The sequence below is a fragment of the Rana temporaria genome, chromosome 5 (genome assembly GCF_905171775.1).
Source record: "Rana temporaria chromosome 5, aRanTem1.1, whole genome shotgun sequence".
Lineage (NCBI taxonomy): Eukaryota > Metazoa > Chordata > Amphibia > Anura > Ranidae > Rana > Rana temporaria.
The window spans coordinates 153,175,139-153,181,138 of record NC_053493.1 but is presented as its reverse complement, the minus strand read 5'-3'; positions in this window follow the sequence as shown (position 1 = coordinate 153,181,138).

Sequence of the window (6,000 nt, the reverse complement as noted above, 5' to 3'; positions counted from 1 at the left end):
TTGCACAGTGTCTATGTTTTTTTCAAATGATGCAGCTCAATATTTTATTTCAGAGCGACGCTGTGCGGCCACGTCACATCCCACCGCTCTCCTTCTTTCCTCCCAGCTGACATCAGAGGAGAATCTCAGCCCCCCCCACTATAGTCCTCAGATAGGGAAAGCAGAGCGGCGGGAGGTCAACATGTGCCACATAGCTTTCTATAACAGAGGGGATTTTAGTAATTAGGCACAGTAACTTTACAACCACTTTAAATAAATAAAAGCTGATCATTGTAAGCCCCTGTGTCAGTAGTACGTGGTTTGTCTCAACTCTGTAACTGCTATATCTGCAGAACAGCTTGTTCTTTTGAAAAACAATAGATTTACTGGCAGGATGACCAGAAAATAAATGAAAGAAAGTCTTAAGAAATTGAATGCAGCCATTCCATCTAAGAATTGTTTAGCTGCAATATAATAAACATTGGCTTTTGTGCTTTAAGTGAGCACAAATAATATATCCATATACATTTAGATTTCAGTTTGTTGTAGAAAGATCAGTTAAGAGTTGCTCTTGGTTACTGTGTAATTTCATTAAGGAAGCATATCACGGTGTGTGTACTGTATATCAGCTTGCAGATTACATTTTATCATTTGGTTTTTATCGGAATATAGTGTGCTTTCACTTAGTAAGGGCTGTGTTACATCAATGGGAAAATGTGATTTTAATAAAATGTGTCACAGTGGAAAAAATGCATAAAAAAGGCATATATCTCAGTGATTACATAATAATGTTCATTGACGCCAGTCTAAATTACAGCACAATTCACGGGTTCTGCAGATCCTGACCCCATACTATGGCTGATTACAGGCTGATGTAACTAATGAACTCATTTATTGTATAAGTGTGTTGCCAAGACCAATCTCAATCTTCAACCCATCTCAGTTAAAGGGTAACTTTGTGTAGCGCACCCCCTTAAGGGCCACAGACGGGGCTGGACTGGGACATAAATTTGGCCCTGGACTTCATCCAGACTGGCCCACTTTGACAGGTCTCTCCCATGTCGGCCGGACAACTCCTGCCCCCCCCCCCCCCGGCCACCCAAGCACCCTCTCCCCCTTCACTAGCCACTAGCCGTTCTACTTTATTAGAGTAGAATAGCTGGTACTGGTACTCTTATAGGCAGTACCAGTGGGAAAGCTAGACATTATTTCACCCGGGGCAAAGAATCAGTTCGGTGCCCCCCTTATGGGACAAGATTAGGCAGAAGTGAGAAACTCCCAGGCCATAGCTGTTGAGTCAGCTGTCTGTCCCCTCCCCCCATGCTCCTCTGTCGTTGTCGTCCCTGCTCCTCTGGTCCTCTCCCTGCTTCTTTGTTCCCCCCAGGTGAGCGCTGCGGGAAGGGGGAGAGACAGAGGAGCGGAGGGACGCGGCATTCCGCTGTCACTGAAGCCGGCCCACTGAGCCTTTCGGCCCACCGGAAACTCCCTGTAGTCCCAATGGCCAGTCCATCCCTGGTCACAGATGAACTGGGATCCCACACCCCGCACAGCCAGGCACACTGAATCTTCACAGGCACACCTAGCATCAGTGAACATTCCAGCGGCTTTGTTTTTGTGTCAATAAATGTGGATAGGGATGGGAGATTATGGGATGCCCACTTGACTTCAATATAAACTTCAGGGACAACTCCTTCTAAATGCAGTCTCTATATACAACTCCTCCAGCACACATGTGACCCTGTTGTAATTTGGTAGCAAAGGCTCATTACAGGCAGAAACTTGCTACCCCCAGGGGAGGGCTGGCAGCCTTAGGCCTGGGGGGCAAGTCCAGTCAAGTGGCCCATAGAGCGTGGAAAAGTGATGGATTGAGGAAAACAGTCTAAGATTTTTCATGATCACAAGAGTCCGCACAGAGCCTTCCCTTACATCAGAGTCCGCACAGAGGCCCCCCTTACATCAGAGTCTGCACAGAGGCCCCCCGTACATCGGATTCCGCACAGTGGCCCCCCCTTACATCAGAGTTTGCACAGAGCCCCCCCCCTTTACACCAGAGTCCGCACAGAGCCTTCCCTTATACATCAGAGTCTGCACAGACCCCATATACATCAGAGTCCGCTCAGACCCCATATACATCAGATCTGATGTAAGGGGTGTTCTGGGAAACTTGACTTAAGGGTGCATGCTGTGGACTATTGTGTAAAGAGGGTCTCTGCTCACCAAAGTCTGCCCCCCTCCCCTTTAACAAAGTCCACAGAGCACCCCTTTTTATACATTGGGAGGCAGGAGAGACTAGAGAGGGTGAGCTTACCAGGATGGAGGCTGAGGCACAGGCAGGCTGTCTGATGCTTTTTTGGGTTCAAACTTCCTGTCCAGTGCCCACACATGCCCAGGGAGTGTGGGCAAGGCAGACTCAGAAGGAGGAGGAGCAGGAGCAGATGAGCTCTATCTCTCCTCGTGTCTGTGCAGAGAGAGAATGGGAAGTGAGCGCTGGTGTGCGCTGAGGCTGAGCTATGTGTGAGACGAGACATCGCTTAGCTATGCAGCCATCTACCTCGGAGCTGACACAGGCAGGGCTGCACAGTGGGAGGTGAGCAGCGGCCGTGACCTGTGTTAACAGACCTCCAGCAGGCATATTCCTGCTCTGCAAAAACAGCATTTGGTAGTGGCGGCCGGTGGCTGTGCATAGTGTCACTAGCCCGGGGGGAGATTTCCACCCTGCCCCCCCTGCCAGCCCTCCCCTGGCTGCCCCTATACTTGAAGCACAGATTGGGTGACACAGCTCACACTTTCCCAGCACTTCCTCTCTGTGGTCACTGATCCCAGCACCACCTCTTCAGGCACTGCCAACCCACCTGGCTACAGCTGTCCCTTTCACTAGCCCTCCCGGCTGACTCTCAGGAGATCTCCCAGGTGGACTGACTTGCTCCTGCTGTCCTCTCTTCTTGCTCTGGTGCCTCAAGGAAGGGTTTCCTCTCTGTGTTGTAAGGGGAATCTTTCAGCAAGTACCCAAGCCTAAGTAGCAACAATAAATACAGTATATATTTATTCAAGGGAAGATAATACATGCGTTGATGTCATCAACAAAAGCCAATTCATAAGGGATACATATACATAAAATGATGGTACATATATGTATAAACAATCATATAACACACAGGCATCAAGTGTGTAAATATATAAGAGCGAGCTGGGTCTCGCAAAACGTGTCGGGTACACTTGATGCCTGTGTGTTATATGATTGTTTATACATATACTGTATGTACCATTATTTTATTTATATGTCTCCCGTATGAATTGGCTTTTGTTGATGACGTCAATGCATTTATTACCTTCACTTGAATAAATATATACTGTATTTACTATTGCTACTTGTATTGGCTAAACTGTGCTCACCTCACTCAAAGTCCCAAGGTGAATTTTCTGTTTTGTTGTATATTTCAGGAATGGAGTTGTGTCACTGGTGACACCAGACCATTCTCGTTTTTTCTATGTGTTACTTATTAGTGGCCTTTGCTGACTCTGTATTACTTACTATTGCTCTCAGAACTCTGAGGGCCAGATTTACGTAGAGCGACGCATATATAGACCGGCGTAGCGCATCTCTGTTACGTTTCGAGACGCAAGTACCGTATCCACAGAGTATTTGCGCCCAGATTTGCGCCAGCGTAACGTAAATTCCGAGGCGTAAGGCGGGGTAATTAAAAGTGGGAAGGAAGTGGGCGTGCTCCATTGAAATGAGCCGTGACCCCATGCAAATGAAGGGACGACCGGACTGCGCATGCGCGCATGATTCTGCACCTCACTGCGCATGCTCAGAACTCGGCCCGGCGCAATCAGTGAGATAGGAACTAGGCCCGGCGTACTTAGTGAGATACGCCCTGTGCATAAATAGGCCCAGACATACGCCCTTCCATTGCAAAAGTACATCCATGTGTTTCCCTTCCTGAAGCAAGGTGCTTTTGTTCTGTTGTCTGTGGCTCTTTGTTGGTTTGTGTAGGAGTGTTAGAGGAAAGATTTATAGGAGATTGTATTAGCTGTCTGTTTTTTGTGTGTGTTTTTGCTGTGTGTTTTTTGGTGTCTGTATTAGCTGTCTGTTTGTGCTGTCTGATTTTGGTGTCTGTTTTTTGCTGTCTGTTTTTGTGTCTGTGTGTGCTGTCTGTTTTTGTGTCTGTTTGTGCAGAGTGTTTGGTGGTGATATGGCACCAAAGAAGAGGAAGCTAAACTTCTCTGTCCGTGAGAAGGAGATCCTTGCAAGGGCCATCACCCTAAATGGGCATTTTTTGCATGGCCCTGAGAGCCCTGACATCCCCCCGGCCAGGAAGAGGCAGATCCTGCAGGACATTGTTGATGACATCAATGTTTTGGGGGGGGAGATGAGGACCGTCAGTGGGATCTCCAAAAAGATCAACGATCTGAGGCGGGTGGTCCGTGAGAAGCTGGCCAAGCTTACAGCACATTCCAGGGGCACTGGAGGGGGACCACCTTGCACCATCAGGCTGACTGATGAGGAGCGTGCAGTGGCCCGGTGCTTCCACAGCCAGCAAGTGGTGGGCCTGCCTGGCTTTGACTCCGATGAGTGTAGATCATTAGTGGCCTCAAGTGCAGCTCATCAGTGGCCCCCCAGTGTAGATCAATAGTGGCCCCCAGTGCAGCTCATCATGGAGCCCCTAGTGCAGCTCGTCATTGGTCCCCAGTGCAGCTCCCAGTGCAGCCCCCAGTGCAGCTCAACAGTGGCCCCAGTGCAGCTCATCAGTGGCCCCCAGTGCACCTCATCAGTGGCCCCCAGTGCACCTCATCAGTGGCCCCCAGTGCAGCTCATCATTGGCCCCCAGTGCAGCTCATCATTGGCCCCCAGTGCAGCTCGTCATTGGCCCCCAGTGCAGCTCGTCATTGGCCCTCAGTTCAGCTCCTTAATGGCCCCCAGTGTAGTGGAGTTTCCATCCCAAAATGTGTTTTGCATTATTGTGCTCAGACCTAAAAAAGAAAAAAAGAAAAAAAAAATGTTTTTTTACTCATCTGGAAATGCCTGTTGCTATGCAGTCCCACCTTTGGAATCACCTAGGATCCTGACATCATCTCCCTCTAATGCTCCTGGGAAATGTGTGTCATCATTTCCCAGGATGCAGTGCGCTACCCAATTATCACTCCCCATCCAAGACTTCCAGGAAGTAAGTGCTTGTGGGCTTCACAATGCCCACAAGCAAAATGACAACGGTGTGGACATCTTTTTTGATTGTAAAATAGTAAGTGACCGGATTTATATTATAAAAACGTATGATGAAAGGACATACATTTAAAAAATGCTAATTGTGGTTGGAACTCCGCTTTAAGCTTGGCATTCAAACAACTTCTGTAATAGAAGTCAATGCAAGTTGCTCCGAAGTTGCCCCCAAGTAGTACAGAAACCTTTTTCTAAGTTGGAGTGACTTGTGTTCACTGAGCCTTACTGGCTAAAGCTTAACTTAAACTATGAACTATGGGCCAGATTCAGGTACAATTGCGGCGGCGCAACGTAACCCGTTTACGTTACACCGCCAAGTTTTCAGTGTAAGTGCCTGATTCACAAAGCACTTACCTGTAAACTTGTGGCGGTGTAACGTAAACCCGTACGGCGCAAGCCCGCCCAATTCAAATGGGGCGTGTACCATTTAAATTAGGCGCGCTCCCACGCTGGACGTTCTGCGCATGCTCCGTTCGCAATTTTCCCGACGTGCTTTGCGCGAAATTACGGCGGCCCGCCGTGTTTGTGAATCGCGACGTGCGTAACGTACTTACGCCGGAAAAAAAATAATTCAAAATCGACGCGGGAACGACGGCTATACTTTAACATGGTGGAGTAATTTTACACCATGTTAATAGCACACTTAACTTTGCGACGGGAAAAAAAGGCCACCCAGAGGCGGCCGAGGTACTGCATCCTAAGATCCGACGGTGTAAGTCAATTACACCTGTCGGATCTTAGGGCTATCTATACGGAACTGATTCTATGAATCAGCCGCATAGATACGACAAGAGATACGA